Source organism: Mustela putorius, unplaced genomic scaffold (assembly GCF_011764305.1).
Source record: "Mustela putorius furo isolate JIRA1106 unplaced genomic scaffold, ASM1176430v1.1 tig00003962_pilon_pilon_pilon, whole genome shotgun sequence".
Taxonomy (NCBI): domain Eukaryota; kingdom Metazoa; phylum Chordata; class Mammalia; order Carnivora; family Mustelidae; genus Mustela; species Mustela putorius.
This window is the reverse complement of record NW_025422106.1, coordinates 21502928-21522932: the sequence shown is the minus strand read 5'-3', so window position 1 is coordinate 21522932 and position 20005 is coordinate 21502928. Positions and strand designations below refer to the sequence as shown.

The 20005-nt window shown below is 43.6% G+C and overlaps 1 protein-coding gene across 3 annotated transcripts in view; it reads right to left on the bottom strand.

Moving 5' to 3' along the window:
• TAOK1 (TAO kinase 1) overlaps positions 1-5023 on the bottom strand; it is a 173962-nt gene extending 168939 nt beyond the window's left edge. For all 3 annotated transcript variants that reach the window (XM_045069951.1, XM_045069950.1, XM_004746938.3), the window contains exon 1: positions 4337-5023. The gene's annotated coding sequence lies outside the window, so the exon portion shown is untranslated. The remainder of the gene's footprint in view (positions 1-4336) is intronic.
• Between the last annotated feature and the right edge of the window lie 14982 nt (positions 5024-20005).

Sequence of the window (20005 nt, the reverse complement as noted above, 5' to 3'; positions counted from 1 at the left end):
AAGGAAAAATCAGCCCCTTCTCAACTTTAAAGGTAAGTTAGAGGCCAATTAAAGGTAGTTATATTTGGGGCACCTGGGTGGCTCTGTTGGTTAAAAACGTCTGCCTTGGCTCAGGTTATGGTCTCAGGGCCCTCGGAGGGGAGCCTGAGACCATACTCGGAGCCCGGAGTAAGGGTTTCCTGCTTAGTGGGGAAACCTGCTTCCCTTCTCTCCCTCTGCCACTCCATCTGCTTGTGTCCACTCTATCAAATAAATAAATCAAGTCTTAAAAAAAAAAAAGTAGTTATGTTTAGAGGCACCTGGCTGGCTTAGTCGGTAGAGTATGCAACTCTTGATCTTGGGGTCATGAGTTCAAATCCCTCTTTCAGCCTATAGCTTACATAAAAAATAAAACTCAAAAAAAAAAAAAGGATAGCTGTGTTTAAATATCACTGAGTAAATATTAAAATACTTTAATCTAAAAATGAAATGTAATGGGACGCCTGGGTGGCTCAGTTGGTTGGGCGGCTGCCTTTGGCTCAGGTCATGATCCCAGCGTCCTGGGATCGAGTCCCACATCGGGCTCCTTGCTCAGCGGGGAGCCTGCTTCTCCCTCTGCCTCTGCCTGCCATTCTGTCTGCCTGTGCTTGCTCTCTCCCCCTCTCTCTCTCTGATAAATAAATAAAATTTAAAAAAAAAAATAAAAATGAAATGTAATGGAATGAAATAATACAGGTTTATATCTTTTTCACTTACATCTTAGAATTTGAAATCTTAAAGAATATAAAAAAATAATCTAGCCACGAACAAATGTAGAAACCTAAAGGCAGACAAACATAACGCTGGCCCTCCCTTTAACAGAACAATTTCAATTTTATTCAAGATTCGACTACAGAAATAAAACTTTTCAGAAAAGACTCATTCATATATGATCCTGACCTGAACAACAAACTCCTTTAATAGGCTAGATTAGTATGAATGCAATTATTATAACAGACACTATTGATAACCAAAAGGGATACAAAGAAAAAATTAACTGATTTTAATACACAGATCAGTCAAACAAAAAACAGAATCTATCTCCAGGTAATGTGAATAACAGACTAATCTAAAATCTACTTTCAATGCCAACAGCTGGCCCCTAGATAATTTCTGGATTTACTAAGTATTTATATCCACTAAGTGCCAGCAAATTACTAAAATAAAGTATACTCTTTATGTTTAGATAACAGCATCCAGTCTTGGGGTGCCTCAGTTGGCTGTCAGACTCTTGATCTCAGGCTCAGGTCTTTATCTCAGGGTCATTAGTTCAAGCCCCATGTTGGGCTCTGTGTGGAGCCCACTTTTAAAGTAATTGATTAATTAATTAAAATTTTTAAAGAGCACCTCGTCTTTCTGGTCAGCTTCTTTTCTATTAATGGAATTGCATCATAACATGGGACCAAATATGCATGTGCCTTGATATACAGAAAGCCCACTTAATATTAAAACATAATCAATTAATTGCCATATCCACAGTTCTTCCCAAATCTGTATTATAGAAAATACAGTAATTATCTTCCATTCAGTTCACTCATATTTTTGGTCCTGTACACTGTTACATTTCTTTAAAACCTCTCATAGTTCAAATATGTTTGAGAAACTATCCTTCAGTTTTGCAAGGAAGTTTAGTTACTGTCAAGATAATCTTAGGCTATTAAACCCAGTTGATTCTTAGGAATTCTTTCATTTATAAAACATGAGAATTATAACCAAATTAACACATCAGATATCAGAATGCCAAAAGTTAAGTCATTAAAAGGGAATCCAGAGAAAGAGTCAGTTGTGAAAGAACAGGAAGTGATGTACACTGCCATTTTGTAGTGAACTATTTAGAAACATAAGTACCAAACTAAACTGAAATCAATCAAACCCAGACTTAACAGCTCTCAGTATCCTAAGAGTGGCATCAAGGTCAGCTGAAATAACCCTCAGGCAGTTCTTCCCAATAATGAATTTATCTAACTGATAAAGAACATATTTTACCACTTTTAGCATTCCTACAAGCTATGGAAAACAGGGTTTCTTCTTAGTTGTCCTTAAGAGTATCTCTTAGTTCTAGGGGCACCTGAGTGGCTCAGTGGGTTAAAGCCTCTGCCTTCAGCTCAGGTCATGATCTCAGGGTCCTGTGGAGCCCCACATCAGGCTCTCTGTTCAGCGGAGAGCCTGCTTCCTCCTCTCTCTCTCTCTGCCTGCCTCTCTGCCTACATGTGATCTCTGCCTGTCAAATAAATAAATAAAATCTTTAAAAAAAAAAAAAAGAGTATCTCTTAGTTCTAGCATGCATTTTGAAATACGGCAAGTAGTTTACTTATATTCTCTTTACATCCCTTAAGCTCTGTAGCCTTTATTGACAAATCTCTGCATGCATCTTTCCAAGACAAAAACAGTCACTCTCTGCTGAGCAGTATGCTTGGGTTTATACATACTAGTATATATGAATTATCAACAACAAACCATAACATAAAGAATTAGACTTTATGGCAGAATTTCCCATGTAAAGGGAAACTCTACACACCACAACATGCAGCTTTGTGCCACAAAATAAAGATTCAAATGAGAAGTGCTGTTTAAGTCAAAATGAATTCAGATAAAAATAAAAAGGGAATAAAGAAAGCAAGAAGAATTCTACTTTCCGAGGAAAAATAAAATGACTTAACATACCATTAGTGAAATATCAAAATCATGAAATTAGAGGACAGAAATTAAATTAATGCCTAACACTACTAACATCTTTAAATCCCGGTCTTGAAACAGGTTTCAAAATGCAACAAACACACGAAAAAAGCTCTGATGAACATTAAGTATACATGACATTCAGAAATATTTTAAAATAAGTCACCCACTAAGCAAAGCTTAAACACCAAATACAACTTGTGAGTAAAATATCAAAACAGTCCAGATCTGTACATATATTAGTCTTTGTTGCTTTGCAAAAAACAAAATAAATTAATCTTCGAACATTCATATATGAAACATTTTGAACTCACTTCATCAGTAAATCTAAATACTTAAAGAAGTTTGAACAAACTTCAAGATTACTCTGATCACAAAAAGCACTTGGCAACACACTTCTAGAATGTTAAAATTTTTATTTTTATTTACTTCTACTCTACTAAGGACAAAACCAACAAGTACTACTGTAAAACAGATAAGATGATTTGTTTTAAACAATTTGACACGAAGCAAAAGAAGTGAAAAAGTGATTTATTGACTACATAACACAGATCCTATCACAGCATAATTAGGCAAATTAGTGTCTGTTCTCTCATTTCCTTAGGGAAAAAAAAAGCATTCCTATAGGAAGGTTTGTATCCTAATCATTTTAGAAAATTCCAATTCTAATGTTATACAAAATGGTATGAACCCTAAAAATTCACAGCTCAGGGAGAAATGTCCATTAGACGGCCTGTCTGTATGCATTAATCTTTCATAATTCTTCAAGAACTACTAAAGTCACAGAAAGGAAAAGGAAAGGGACAAGAAAGAGTACAAAATTATTTTATTTGAATCCTAGTGAAAACCCAACATCCTCACCAAAAAAAATGTCAATCTAGTGTTTAAAAGAGAGCGAGAAGAGACATCAGAACTGTTCAAACATGGCAGGGTCCCTCTCGAGAGGCCGTATCTCCCAACAATAACAACAGGAATAGATACACTTCCCAGGGACAGATCTCAGGGGAAGACTATAAACCCGTACTGTTATCGATTTAAAACCAAAGGGAAAAGGGTAACCTTTCCAAGGGAAGCGCCATTACTTCCCTCTCCAGCTCCCCCTCCCTTCAGTGTATACAAGGGCCTGTGTATGAAGAAACTGCCTTGGACTTCTGCAGCATTGCAGCAGACTAAAGGATGGGGAAGGGGGGAAGGGTAGGGGGAGAGAAACGCTTCCATCACCCCTATACGAGTATAGATTTCCTGAGCCGGGGTGGAAGCCACTCAGCAGGCTACCCTTCCCAAGAATACTGACACTACAAAGGAGAGGGAGGAGCAGAAGGATCAGAAGGGAAAGGGACCTCGCGCCTTTAAATCGGGGTGCACAGCAACCCAGTCTCCCCAAGAGAGCCACACCTTCCTCGAAACATCCCCTTCCACCACCCCTTCCGGTGACCCTCAGGAAAGAGGAATGTAATTGCTCTTGCCCCTCAAAACGGGAGGGCGCCCAGCTCACCAGCTTCTTCACCCCACCCACAGAATCACAGACCCTCCTTGTCTCCCTCCCTACCCCACCCCCACCTCCCTTCACCGAGAGGCCAGAGTAGGCCGAATTTCCCCGCCCCCTCCATGTCTCCCTTTCCCAAAGCAGAGGTGCCCTTACCCTTTCGCCGACAGGTCTGGGGCGGAGTAGGCAGGCGCAGCCCCCTGCGGCGCTCGGGTGGCCGCTACGCTGGAGGGCGAGGAGTGAGGAGAAGGAGGAGGGGGCCTGGCGACCGACCGCCGCCCCCCCCGCCCCCGAGCCCCAGCAAGCCGCCCAGCCCAAGCTCTGCGACAAGGGGCGGGGGGGAGGGGGCGAGGGGACGACCGGGGTCGAGGAGGCGCCCTCAGAGATTGGGCTCAGCTAAGATGGCGCGGGGAAGTGCTGGGAGCCGCTGCCGCCGCCTCGGGGGAACCGGCCGGGGCCTCGGCCGCCTTCCGTCCTCACACAGCCGAGGCCCTCTCGTCCCCCGCCACGGCCCCTCGGCGGGCGGGCCCACGCACAGTTCTCCGCCACCACCACCACCCCTGGGAAGGGGGCGCTCACAAAGGGAAGAGAGGCCGCGGGCCGGCCGGCCGGCGGCGGGGCGGGGTCCCCAGGGGCCGGGAGGCCTCAGAGGTTCGCGGGCGCCTCGCGCTCTCGGCCCTCGAAGGGCGCAGGCAAGCGGGACCCCTCCTCTCTCCTCAGACAGGCGGCGGCACCGACTCACTATCTTTGCCACCCTCCCTCTCTCTCTCCGAGCCCTGAAGCCACAGAGCCCGGCCGCTGCCCAGGCTTCCCCCCCCCCTTCCCCAACACCACTCCCCTCCTCCCGACAGTCATCCCAGTCTCCGATCTCGCGAGATTTCCCGCCTGACAGGCCCGACCCTGCGCGAGACAGTACTGCGTACGCGTGCGCGCTCTCACGGGAGCGCGCGAGTGCTTGTACTGGGCGGAGTCTCCCGGTACCCCGCCTGAGTCCCAGCCTTAGTCTAGCTTGGCCGCGCTCGGCGGTCTAACTCTTCTGCCATGCTGGCATCAGGTGCATTCAGTTCTCCCTGAAATCTGCGAAAGAAGAGTTTATCAGCTCTCCTCTGTCCTCACTTCCAAAATATCCGCGCCCCCCACCCCATAATCCTGCGAATGAGAAGCTTGCCCTGGCATGTAGGATATCCAGTTCTTACCTTGGTTCAACTACTCCGTGGAATTCAGAGGGAAATTGGTCAGTGTCATCAGTACGTAGTTGAGTTTTTGAGATTCTAAAAGCTTATAAGAACTTCTGGAACGGTAATTAGAGGAGAATACAGATTAAACCACCCCTCATGTTGGTAATGGTAGGAAAGAGACAAATTCTTGAGAAGTTTCAGTGTATGTCTTTAGTAGGTTGAGTGATGGTAAGTTTTGGAAACAGGAGCTGCAAATAAACTGAAGAGTCCTACGAGTCCTAACGCAGGAAAGAGAGCTTCTAAATTTCTGTGGTGAAGACTTTTGTTTAGAGGAAAAAAAGAGCAGTTTTATTCAGGAACCAAAAGGTGTGCCTCAAGCGCAGTTACCAAAAAAAAAAGTCTTGCTTCTTCAACTGGTAAGCAGTGAGATAAAGAGATCTGCTGTGTGAGACTTATGAGTAAAAGTGTACTCCAGAACAATTGGAAGTTACAGTAAAGGAGGGAAGTAAACTGGCTATGATCAGTGAAACAAGATAACCACTTCAGTGGGTTATACATATAACTTGTTACAAATATGCTTTCTCATAGTAAGAGGACTCTGTCAGTGAGTCCTCTTTTCCCCTGTATTGCCAACTACTCTCAAGTGGCAACTTCCCCTCAGCATAAAAACATGCCCTAGTTTCTTTGGAGGGTAAAGAAGGATTACCATCTTCATCTCTCCTCCCCTTCAAAGACAAGCTTTTTAGAAAATTTGTCTTCTCATCTCCGCTGAAACTGATCTTACAATGGTCAAGAGCGACCTTCTACTTTCTGTGCCTAGTAGAGTCATTTTAATCCTCCTTGACATCTGCAATATTTGATATAGTTTATACTCCTTCCTTCTTGAAACTATGTTCCTCCTTGGCTTTTCAACACCACTCAAAACCACTTTTCCTTCTACCTCCTTGCCCTTGGAGCCTCTCTTCCTCCATCTATGCTTTAAATGATGCCTTTCCAATCCTGATCCTTTCTTCTGAAAGTTACAGCAAGAATGTTCTCTTCTAGGGGTGCCTGGGTGGCTCAGTGGGTTAAAGCCTCTGCCTTTGGCTCAGGGTCCTGGGATCGAGCCCCGCATTGGGCTCTCTGCTTGGCGGGGAGCCTGGTTCCTCCTCTCTCTCTGCCTGCCTCTCTGTCTACTTGTGATCTTTGTCTGTCAAATAAATTTTTTTTAAAAACCTTTAAAAAAATGTTCTCTTCTAGTTATTTCATACATTTAGGAATGGAAAGAGATTCAGGCTTTCCTATAATATTTATTCTTAATCTTCTATGGAAAATTTCAAACATACACAAAAGGAATGGGATATAATAAAAAAAAAACCCAGGTGTCCATCACCTAGCTTCAACTATTATCAACATTTTATCATTCTTGTTTCACTTATTCTCCCACAACCTTCCCCACCCCTGTGTACTTTTTTTTAAGATTTAATTGTTTGTGAAAGAAAGAAGCGAGAGTGACCACAGGGGTGTGGGGACAGGGCACAAGGGAGAGAATCTGGAGCAGACAACTCACTGAGAGTGGAGCTCCATGCAGCACTCAATCCCACGACCCTGATATGGGGACCCCAGCCAAAATCAAGAGTCGGAATCTTAGCCGACTGAGCCAGCCAGGTGCTGCCTGCCTCCACCCAAGTGTATTTTTAAGTAAATCTCTAATAGGCCATCATAACGTTTTAGCCGAAATACTTTGGTTATAACATAACCACAATACCATTATCACACCTTTACAATAATTTCCTAATATGTATACCCAATCCATATTCAGGTTTTTTTTTTTAAAGATTTTATTTATTTATTTGACAGAGAGAAATCACAAGTAGTCGGAGAGGCAGGCAGAGAGAGAGGAAGGGAAGCAGGCTCCCTGCTGAGCAGAGAGCCCGATGCGGGACTCGATCCCAGGACCCTGAGAACATGACCTGAGCTGTAGGCAGCAGCTTAACCCACTGAGCCACCCAGGTGCCCCTCCATATTCAGTTTTGCCTAACATTTCCAAAATGTCATTTTATAGTCCATTTGTCTGAACCAAGATCTGAAGTTCTACACTTTGCATTTGATTAATAGATATGTCTCTTAAATCACTTTTCATGTACAACAATTTCCCCCTTCCTTCTTCTTCCTTTTTTTTTTTTTTAAGATTTTATTCATTCATTTGAGAGAGAGAGAGAGAGAGTGCAAGGGAGAGAGAATCTGAAACAGATTCCACACGGAGCACAGAGCCTGACACGGGGCTGGATCCACAGCCCTGAAATCACAACCTGAGCCAAAACCAAGAGTCAGACACTCAGCTGACTGAGCCACCCAGGAGCCCCTCTTTCTTTCCTTTTTGTATGCAGTTTATTTGTCTAAGAAATCAAATTATAGACTTCGTAGAATTTTTCACATTCTGGACTTGCCAGTTACATCCTCACAATGTCATTTCACATTTGCTTCATTGCCCACATTTCTTATAAACTAGTAGGTAAATCTAAAGGTTTGCTCTTGTATGGGTAGTGTTTCCTTTTATAATATTTTGTGTCTGCTACTACCTCATTTTCCCTCTTAACACCACCTCTACCATAAACTGTAGCTCCACTCCTCTCAGATTCCCCAGCACATAGCATATCTTAAGAGACTCCAGCTTTCTTTTTAAAAGATGATTATTCCAGATATCTACCTATGATTTGGTACTAAGAGACCTCCCTCTTCAAATTCTTCAAATTTCACACACACAACACACCCATATGTACATACAGGTGGGCTTATCCTATCAAATTTGTTCAACAGTAGAGTTATCATTGGTTGATACCACAAAACATACCAGTTAATTAATTTCTGAAATTGTATTTAAATAAGAAAATTATACTCATCGATGTTAGGAAAATAATGCTTAGAACAATTGCAGATTTTGGACCTTCTGAGATTTAACTCCTGATGATTTCTCTGATGCACCCCTTTCTTCATCCCCACTGCCTCTGCTATGGTGGTTCATACTGTTTCTAATCTGGGGTACTGCAATTGCCTTCCAACTACTCTCCTCACACCCCAGGGTGCCCCATTCTCTATACTGAGATGAATGGTTTTAATCTTCCTAAAAAGCAATTTCTAAAGGCTGAATGTGTCATTTCTCTGCTTAAAACTCTTCCATGGCAAAACAAAAACAAAACCAGAAAAACTCTTCCATGGGTCCCCAAAACCCTCCAAATAAAATCCAGACAGAGCCTTGCATACCTTTCTAACTTTATTTCAGATACTCCCACCATCCTGAACTATTATTTACTCTTCTGCTAACTGCTAACATCCTATCTTCAGGATGTGGTACTGCACTCCTCTGCCTGAAAGGCCTTCTCTATCCTTCAAGATTTAGCTCACATGTCACCTCCACAAAAGGCTTTCTCAGATCTCATTTAGGTTTTCCTTGAGCCTACAAATTGGGGTCAGAAAGCTGTGGTGTGAGGGACACCTGGCTGGCTCAGCTGGTAGAGCACACCACTCTTGGTCTTGGGGTCCTCTTCAAATCCCATGTTGGGTGTAGAATTACTTGAAATAAACATTTTTTTAAATGGACATTAAAAAAAGAAGAAGGCACACTAGCTGTGGGATGGGGCAAAGAATGGGTACCAACCTTGTTTTGACCTCAATAAAAAAGTTACCTAAGCAGTATCAAAACCAAGAATAAGCTTTTTCTGTACACTGACATATTTAATTCTCACAACAAATTTGTGCAGTAGGTTCTATTATTATTACCTCCAATTTATAGGAAAGGAAACTAGGGTTCAGAGAGTTATGTCCCTTGCCCAAGATGACACAACTAATAAGTGGTGAGCTAGAATGTGACCCCAGTTGTGCATGAATCTAAACCATATTATCCTTCCATCGTATTCTACTCCTGGCACCACCAGTCGATGACAGCTTGATGCCATGCACATATTCTGTGTGTGTAAGAGATGCCTGACCATGTGTGATATCTGTATATATGTTGTCATGCATGTGTCTATGGTTGAAAAGGCAGCTTGTCAATGTGCAGGTGGGTGCACTGACTGATCTGGTATCTGTCCAATCAAACGATCTTTTCAGTGTTTTCACTCAGTAAAAGACCAAGTCATATTCAACTCAATTTAACAAATACTTATTGAATTCCTACTATATGTTAGACTTAAGTAAAATACGCAAGGGGCAAATGGAACTAGTGTTTATAGAATTACTCTATGCCAAGAATTGTATGAAGCCAGTGCTTTACATTCATTATCCCCTTAATCTTACCAACAACCCTGAAAAAAGAATGATGATGATGATGATGATGATGATGTCATCATTTCTTCCTTCCAACAGAGAGGAAGAAAGTGCAAAAAAAAGTAAGCAATTTTGTGCAGCATGGAGAACTAAAATTACAGTTCTGGTTCAGTATGAATTTTAAGCAGCTTTTTTTTTTTTCACTGCTTGTTGTTTCCCTTTCTCAAATCCTTCCCCATACTAGGAACTAAAAATCCTATTAGAGGGATGCCTCAGTGGCTCAGTCAATTAATCATCTGACTCCTGATTTCGGCTCGGTCATGATCTCAGGGTCCTGAGATCAAGCCAGCATCAGGCTCCACACTGGATGTGGAGCCTGCTTAAGATTCTCACTCTCTCCCTCTGCCCTTTCCCTCCTAAAAAGAATCCTATTAAAGAGATTAGATCTGCATGCAAAAAAACATTTAAATAACAGAGGCTCCAGGGTGGCTCAGGTGGGGAAACATCTCCCTTTGGCTCAGGTCATGATCTCCATGTCCTAGAATCAAACCCCACATCAAGCTCCCAGCTCAGCGAAGAATCTACTTCTCCCTCTCCCTCTGCCTCTCCCCCTGCTTGTGCTCTCTCTGTCTCTCTCTCTCTCAAATGAATAAACAAAATATTTTTTAAAAAGTTTAAGTTAACAGGGTGCCTGGGTGGCTCATTTGGTTAAGCAACTGCCTTCGGCTCAGATCATGACCCTAGAGTCCAGGGATCGAGTCCCACATCAGGCTCCCTGCTCAGCAGGGAGTCTGCTTCTCCTTCTGACCCTCCACTTCTCCTGCTCTCCCTCTTTCTTTCTCTCTCTCTCAAATAAATAAAATTTTTTAAAAAGAATTTAAGTAACAATGCTTAACTACCTATTAGCAAATGACACACAGAATCAGACCCTAATTTATAATTTTCTGGACCTCAGTTTCCTATCTAAGCACAATAGACTAAAATGATCTCTGGATTCCTTTTAGTTCAAAATCTATAATTATAAGAATGATGCAAATAACATGCACAGATAACTTGAATCCCAAAGAGTGTGTGTGTGTGTGTGTGTGTGTGTGTATGTGTGCACGCACACGTGTGCAAGTGCACATTTAGAAACAAATAAGAAACACTTTTTCGGATGTTTTACCTAACTCCTATTAAAATGCAGGGAACTGCATTGGTCATGATAATATCTCCATCCAACTTTAGCGTATACATTTTTTGCAATTACATTGTGATTATTTATGGAAACCTCCGTCTCCCTACAGTAGAAGGCAGAAACCATGGAAGCTGAGTGTATAACAGAGTAGTTAGTAAGGAGGATGTGTCTTAGAATTTTCCCTGTAGAAACCAGGGGTTAGGCACTCCATGAAACTGACAGTCAACAAATAAATAAATCAGTACTTTACTGGCAGCCCATTCCGTGCATCCTGGGCAATCCATTCAGCTATAGATTATTTACTTTGGGCCCCCAGGGCAACCAACTAAGGCAGGTTTAAGCCTAGTTGTCATACCTCACCCAGACATTTCTACAAAAGGCTGTCTCAGATAAGTAGGGCTTCCACAGGCTGGAAAATAAAGCTCATCATATACAAAGTTGTTCCTTGAGCTCTGCACTCCCACATAATCGGGTTCATTCACATCACAAAGATGTTAACATCTTTGAAAAGTGCCGTGCATGTGGAGGCAGCAGATTCATCCAATTTAACCCACAGGAATAGATAAATGCTGGGCCAAGGTACCCTAAGGAGAGTAGAATATAATTCAGCTCAATAACATTCTGACCCAGAAACCTTTCAGTCTCAGGTATCTATCGGCTAAGCATCTGCAACAAGCCATGAATAAGTTAAAGCAGCTGCTCCAGAGTCTCAAAAAAGTCCAAGCCTGAAGATAGCAAGGAGAGGATGTGGCGGTCCTACAGCAGCAGGCACTGACCATGGAGTCCCACCTCCATCACTTCCCGGTGTCCGTCACTGAGCTCCCTGGCATCAGTGTCATAACCAGGCTGAGCGTTCCTTTCCTTATCTGCAAAATGGGGTTAACATCACCATCCTCAAGGGTGCCTGGCTGGCTCAGTCAGTAGAGTATATGCAACTCTTTTTTTTTTTTTAAGATTTTATTTATTTATTTGACAGACAGAGATCACAAGGAGGCAGAGAGGCAGGCAGAGAGAGAGGAGGAAGCAGGTTCCCCGCTGAGCAGAGAGCCGGATGTGGGGCTCGATCCCAGGACCCTGGCTGGAATCATGACCTGAGCCGAAGGCAGAGGCTTCAACCCACTGAGCCACCCAGGAGCCCCGAGTATATGCAACTCTTGATCCCAGGGTTGTGAGTTCAAACCCCACATTAGGTGTAGAGGTTGCTTAAAAATAATAAAATCTTGGGACGCCCGGGTGTCTCAGTCCGTTAAGCATCTTCCTTGGGCTCAGGTCATGATCCCAGGGTCCTGGGATTGAACCCACATCAGGCTCCTTGCTCAGCAAGGAACCTGCTTCTCTCTCTGCCTGCTGCTCCCCCTGCTTGTGCTCTCTCGCTCTGATAAATAAATAAACAAGATCTTTAAAAAAAAAATAATAACAAAATCCTTAAAAATAAATAAATAAATAACCACTATCATCCTCAGAGGTATTTAGGATTAAAACTAACATGTAAAGTGTCTACCCCATTTAAAGTGTTAGTTCTGTTTTGTGGGGAAGTTTTTTTTTTCCCAAAGGGATCAGATTTTATTGGAAGAAACAAGTGAGTAAGCAAAGAAAATATTGTATTGCAAATGCAGGAGTCAGCTCAGGATGCTTTGGGAGCACATGAAAGCTCTCCCAATCCAACCCCCAGGTGGGGGAGTCAGGGAAGGCTTCCTAGAGGAGGGGGTATCAGTGTTGTACTTCTGCCCTTCCTATGGAAGTTGAAATGCAAATTGTATAAATATGTAATGTCTAGGGGTGCCTGGGTGGCTCAGATGGTTAAAGACCTGCCTTCAGCTCATGATCGCCCGGTCCTGGGATAGAGACCCATATCTGATTCCCAGCTTGGTGGGAATCTGTTTCTCCCTCTCCCCCTGGTTGTTTCTCTCTCTCTCAAATGAACAAATATAATCTTAAAAAAATAAAAAATATGTCATGCCTAGGTGGGAGGTCGAGTAAGAACTTAGTTGATTACCTTCAGTTTTGAACTATATGGAACTATAAAACACGTTTCTGTGACCAGAGGTAGAGATGAGAAGAAAAAAAAAATCTGAGAGACAAAGATATACAATTTTCATGAACCTAGTAAGTAGGGGAATGGTTAGGAATCAGATGTTCAGGGACACCTGGGTGGCTCAGCAGGTTAAAGTCTCTGCCTTCGGCTCAGGTCATGATCCCAGGGTCCTGGGATCGAGCCCCGCATCGGGCTCTCTGCTCGGCAGGGAGCCTGCTTCGTCCTCTCTCTCTGCCTGCCTCTCTGCCTACTTGTGATCTCTCTCTGTCAAATAAATAAATAAAATCTTAAAAAAAAAAAAAAAGGAATCAGATGTTCACTAGGTGAATTCTGGAAATTAAGAATTAGAAGGTTGAACACAATCTGATAGGGGACGATGCTTAGGATCTCTCTTAAAGGGTAATATAGTTAGATTTTTTTGAAGTAACAAACAAGACACACATTTTGAACTGTATGCATTAGGTTATTTCAAGTGTTAGCTCTTGCTGTGTACACGTAAGGATGTAAATATTCATTCCACTGTTCCAACACCACCCTCTGGCAGGCACCCCATGATCAGTGCATCATGATTGTCTGAGACATCTGTGAATGTGGGAAGGGTTGGGCAGCATGTTTGTGGACTGAGAGGTTTTTGGAATTTATCCTCAGGACCAATTGGTGATTTTGTCATGCCCTTCTCTGGCTGACATCTGCCAGGATTCAAAAACAAAACAAAACAAAAAAGACACTGTACTAATTCCTACCAGAGTTGTGCCACATAGGATATGAAACAAACAGCTGGCAATCGAAACATAAAATAAGTTGCTATTTTATTGGCCTGGGATTGTCTTTGGGTCTCTTCTTTAGCCTTATATTTACTAGGTAGTAATACTATGCTAGTAAGAAGTCTTTGGGTCAAAAGTGACTATTTAGATCAGCTTAAGGGGAAAAAGCCGTGGGGAAGGGGTGTTGGTTATTAGACCCTGTAACAGAAAAGTCCAGTGCCTCAGGAATTAAGAGAATTTTGTTCATGTCTGACTCCCCATTTCCTGTCTCTCCACATACCATCCCCAGCTCCCTGTTGCTTGACTATATTTCTCTATAGACTGGACTTTGTTCTAAGATTTTCTGTTTTGTGGGGAGTAAAACTGGTGGTTCAGGTGCTTTCCACTGCTGCCACCTAGTTCAATATTCCCCAACAATGAATGCTGCTGTTGCCACTGTCTACACACGGGAAATGAATCAAGGAACTGTTTTTATTTTTAAATGGGCTCCGTGCCCAATGTGGGCCTTAAACTCACAACCCTGAGATCAAGAGTCACATGCTCTGAGTGAGCCAATCGGGTGCCCCAAATCAAGGTTCCTAATATTGGTTTTAATCAGTTGCCTCCTTTACTGATACGTTGTGTTCTGATCACTAGTGACCGGAGCCCTGTCCCAAAGTTCAGGTTTATACATCCACTTAAACTTGTCTGCTATGTGATGTTTCCTACACAACCCTCTGCCTCCCACCTGCTGCCAAAACCCCCGAGCAGGGGACAGAGGTCTAGTCTAGTTGTCAAATGGCACCATATAAATGGTTATCATGAAGCTCATCCTTTCTCCTCCTCATAAATATTCTCAATACTGAAATGTCACAATATGGCAAATGTAGAAATTGAAGGCATTTGGGACAGAGTCCCACATTTGGGACTCTGTCCCTCTATTAGGATGCACAGATCAGGATTGGGAGCTCATGGACCATAAACATGTTTCCGTGAGAGGTTTAAACAGAATTCACGTAGACCATTCCAAGATGGACTTCCATCTATATTTTATTTATTTCATGCCACAGAAGGATGCTTGACCAGGACAGTGGGAAGAATGGAGTGGAAGGAATGGCCACAGAAGTTCAGATTTACCTCGTCCCAGTTTACTGACCCCAAAGGCAAAGGAAAGCTTCTCACTCTCTCATGAGAGTATATAAAACACAAAGCAACAGCTCTAGGTGGCCCAGCTTAGGCCTCGTGTCCTATGCTCTTCTGTGGGCTGGTAGCTTCACCAAAGGATGAGACATTTTGATCACCCTAGCTGGGATTCTGGGACCACCCTGTGGCAAGAGGCTCAGAGGAACAGCTCCACAGGAACCACATAGCACTGGTGTAGATGGAAGGGAATGGATGGAAAGGAAATTCCCCCAAAGGAACTTCATGCCAGAAGAGGGAGCCATTCTGGACAGACCAAAACAACAGATGTTCACTACAAGTAGACTAGAACTGCTCTTGAGGCCAAGTCATACAATTTCGTGGGAACGCTACCTAGAGTCGAATGTATTAACCCTTGCTGTGCTCAGGTAAAAGAAAACCACCATCACCTGGATACAATAGCACTTTAATGGACTGATGAGGTCTTCTGACCTTTGCCGTGACTCTGAGAAATGGGCAGAGCAAATTCCCTTTACAGAATATATTTTTGAAACTCCAGCAACACAGAAAAGTGCAGCAGAAGAAAAAACGGTTCCTTCGACAGGACCAGGTATAAATCTGGTATGTAGACTGTTTGGGGAGGGAGCACCTTCCAGGCATTCTCGAAGCCTTAGCCAATCCTGAAAATATGCGGCACGTGCAAGAGCCCAGAAGATGCCCATCAGCCAGGCATGGAGTGCCAAGGTGACAGACAGCCAGTTCCTGAAACTCCAGCATTCTTGTGCGTCTTTTCCTAAAGTTCTCTCTCACACTAGCCTTTGGAGTTGCTTCCACAGAAAAGCTGAGTGTTCTTACAAATACTCCAGGATAACAGTTTTTATTCATGCACTCTTTCATTTTATTTATTTTTTTAAGTACGCTCTACGCTCAGCATGAGGCTTGAACTCACAACCCTGAGATCAGGAGTCTCATGCTCTATATGCTGAACCAGGCAGGCGACCCCTATTCACTCATTCTTATTTCCCTCTCCCACACCTCAATGAATTCATGACAATACTGATGACTCACAATAAATGTTTATGGGATAGTGAGTTGATAGATAGCAAACATTTACGGGATGTCAGTTATGTACCTTTTGCTCGGCTCTGTGGATACACAGATGAATAAGATACCATTACTACCCCTGAGATCATAGCTTAATGAGAAAGACCAGCACATAAGCAGTCCTGAATTATTTAGGACTCTTTGGTTGCAAATGGCAGAGATTCAGACCCAAAGTAGTTTAAGAAAAATGAGAATATTTTGGCTCACACAAACTAAAAAGTTCAGAGTGAAGTCTGGCTTCAGACAAAGTTAGTTCCATGCTCATAAATGCTCTGGTTTCGTCTTCAGGACTTTCACTGCATTGCCTCAACCACCCTGATCCAAATGGGGTTCTGGAAAAATACAACAAAATTAACCATTTTATTTTATTATTGTATTTTTAGATGTATTTGACAGAGAGAGCATGTGTGTGCACAAGCAGGGAGAGCAGCAGAGGAAAAGGGAGGAACAGACTCCCTGCTGAGCAGGGAGCCCAACACGGGGCTCAATCCCAGGACCATGGGACCATGACCTGAGCCAAAGGCAGACCCTTAAGCAAATGAGCCACCCAGGCATGCCCAAACTTAACCATTTTATTGTTTTTTAAAGATTTTATTTATTTGACAGAGACACGATGAGAGAAGGAACACAAGCAGGGGGAGTAGGAGAGGGAGAAGCAGGTTTCCTGCAGAGCAGGGAGCCCAAAGCGGGGCTCGATCCCAGGACCCTGGGATCATGACCCGAGCCAAAGGCAGATGCTTAATGACTGAGCCACACAGGTGTCTCTTGAATTTTTTTAAGTAGACTCCACGGCCCCAGTGTGGAGCCCAACGCGGAGCCCGAACTCCCAACCATGAGATCAGGACCCGAGCTGAGACCAAGAATCAGATGCTCAACCGACTGAGCCACCTGAGCACCTCAAACTCTGTACCTGTTCAACAACTTCCCATCCTGCCTCCACCCACCCAGTCCCTGCTAGTCTCCATTGTACTTTCTGTCTCGTATGAGTTTGTCTACTCTGAGAACCTTGTGTAAGCATCTGTCCTTTTGTGACTTACTCCATTTAGCAAAATGTCTTTGAGGTTCATCTATTTCATTCCTTTTTAAGGCTGAATGAGATTCCATTGTATGTACGTGCTGCATTTTGTTTAAGTGTTTGTCTGCCGATGAACGTTTTGGGTTGTTTCCACCTTTTGCTACTGTGAATGCTGCTGCTGTGAACATGGATGTATCTGTTCAAGTCCTGGCTTTCCATTTTTGGGGGTGTACAGGAGTTGAGCTTCTGAAGAACAGAAGAAACAGCGACTTTATTAAAAGGCCGTGTGAAAGGGCGCCTGGGTGGTTCAGTGGGTTAAGCCTCTGCCTTCAGCTCAGGTCATGATCTCAGAGTCCTGGAATTGAGATCCTCATCAGGCTCTCTGCTCGGCAGGGAGTCAGCTTCCCCCTCTCTCTCTGCCTACTTATGATCTGTCTCTCTCTGTCAAATAAATAAATAAAATCTTAAAAAATAAAAAAAAAGCCGTGTGAAGTTCCCATAGTCCCATGCTGCTTCTGGCTTCAGTCACTCCCACTCTCCGGCCAGACCATAGAGTCAACCCTTCCCACTGAGAACAACAGTGAATACAGAGGTTTTCCCCATCACTACCCCTGGCCACCACATTTTACTTTGGAATTGGTTAATGTACTGAGAAAGCCAGCTCTCCTCCCAGATCAGCTGCTTTGAATGGTAAGGGGAGCCTAGGATGAGAAACTTTGGTTCCCTGGGAGGGAACATGCCAGCTGTGAAAAGCCCACAGTTGTAAATTGTCAGATGGTGGCTGCCTGTGAAACCTGTCAAGACTCTTGACAGCTCAGCTGAGAACCTAATTACCAGTTACAAAGAGAGACAGGAAAAACGTGTTGTCAGAGAGCTCCTGGTCAGAGAGAACGAGGTACAGTGTCCTGGCCCCGTCATCAACCTCCTCCTAGTTTCAACTAGAGCACAGCACTTTAGTATAATAGACGTTACACACGTTTATTATGTGGAACAAAGTAACCACGTCAGACCACAGCCCTGTGTCAGCTGAGTCTTCGGTAATCACATAAATTGAACAGCGGCATTTCATCTGATTGTACAAGTACTTCGATAGTCTCAGTGCCAAGGGTAAGAGACCCTACTTAACTTTCCTCGAGGATTTACACAAACTTCAAAGAGTCCTCCTCCTTTCCTGGAGTGAAGAGGAGCAGGATCCTTTGTTCTGGTGAAACCTAGGAAGGGCTAATACTTAAAGTCAGTTAGTCAGCAACCCAGAATCTTACCTTCCAAGGAAAATAAGTTTGTGTCAACCGTGCTGCAGAGACCATGTGGGGAAGCCAGCAGTCTTCACTGAGAATCCTTACATTGGGAGAAACTAACATTCGAGTAGTCACATGTTAGTTTTGTTTTTTTTTTAAGATTTTATTTATTTATTTGACAGACAGAGATCACAAGGCAGAGAAGCAGGCAGAGAAAGAGGAGGAAGCAGGCTCCCTGCTGAGCAGAGAGCCCAATGCGGGCCTCAATCCCAGGACCCTAGGATCATGACCTGAGCCAAAGGCAGAGGCTTTAACCCACTGAGCCACCCAGGCGCCCCACATGTTAGTTTTTGCAAAGTCTTGGTCCTCTAGTCTTTTTTCTTTTTTTTTTTAATTAATTAATTTATTTATTTGACAGAGGGAGAGAGATCACAAAAAGGTAGGGGGGGGAGCAGGCTCCCTGCTGAGCAGAAAGCCTGATGCAAGACTCGATCCCAGGACCCCAAAACCATGACTCAAGCTGAGGGCAGAGGCCCAACCCACTGAGCCACCCAGGTGCCCCAGTCCTCTAGTCTTGCAAAACACTCACACTTCCCACTTATCTTTCCTTCTTCAATTGTATCAGCAGCACCTGAGCAAGGATGCTAACTTTCTCAACGGAGAATTTTTTTTTTCAGATTCTTTTTTTTTAAATTTTTTTAATTAATTAATTTTTTTATTTGACAGAGAGAGATCACAAGTAGGCAGAGAGGCAGGCAGAGAGAGAGGAAGGGAAGCAGGCTCCCTGCTGAGCAGAGAGCCCGATGTGGGGCTCGATCCCAGGACCCTGGGATCATGACCTGAGCCAAAGGCAGAGGTTTAACCCACTGAGCCACCCAGGCGCCCCTTTTTTCAGATTCTTGAAAGTAAGGATCTGCTACTTACAGCAGCAGGAGATGGGAGGAAGGAGACTTATCATGTATTGGACACATCTGTTACGTTCTGGATACTGTATGTTGTCACTAATTTAATCTATAAACCAACTGGCAATGTAGATACTACTATATACAATTTCAGATGCCATATCTGGAGCTCAGAGAGGTTAGGTGAATTACCCAAGGGGACGCAGCTAGTAAATGACAGAGGAGATTTTTTTTTATTTTTTTTTTAAAGATTTTATTTATTTTATTTGACAGACAGAGATCACAAGTAGGCAGAGAGGCAGGCAGAGAAAGAGAGAGAGAGGAGGAAGCAGGCTCCCCGCTAAGCAGAGAGCCCGGTGCAGGACTCGATCCCAGGACCCTGAGATCATGACCTGAGCCCAAGGCAGCGGCTTAACCCACTGAGCCACCCAGGTGCCCCATTTTTTTTTTAATTTTTAAGGGCTCCTGGGTGGCTTAGTTGTTGAGCATCTGCCTTCAGTTTGGGTCATGGTCCTGGGGTCCTGGGATGGAGCCTTGCATCAGGCAGCCTGCTCAGTGGGAAGACTGCTTCTCCCTCTCCCCTCCCCTCTTTCTGTTCTCTCTTGCTGTCTTTTAAGTACATAAGTAATCTTTTTTTTTTTAAGATTTTATTTATTCACTTGACAGAGAGAGATCACAAGTTGGCCGAGAGGCAGGCAGAGAGAGAGAGAGAGAGAAGCAGGCTTCTCTTTGAGCAGAGAGTCCGATGTGGGGCTCCATCTCAGGATGCTGAGATCATGACCTGAGCCAAAAGCGGAGGGTTAACCCACTGGGCCACCCAGGGGCCCCTACATAAGTAAAATCTTTTTAAAAAATTTTCTTAAGCAGTTTGTTTGGTTGTTGTTGTTTGTTTGTTTTTGTAATCTCTACACCCGAGGTGGGGCTTGAACTCGCAACTCTGAGATCGAGAGTCACATGTTCTTCCAACTGAGCCAGCCAGGCATGGTTAAAATTTATTTAATTTTTTTTTTTTTTCTCTTCAGGACAGGGCTTGGAACCTACTTCTTTC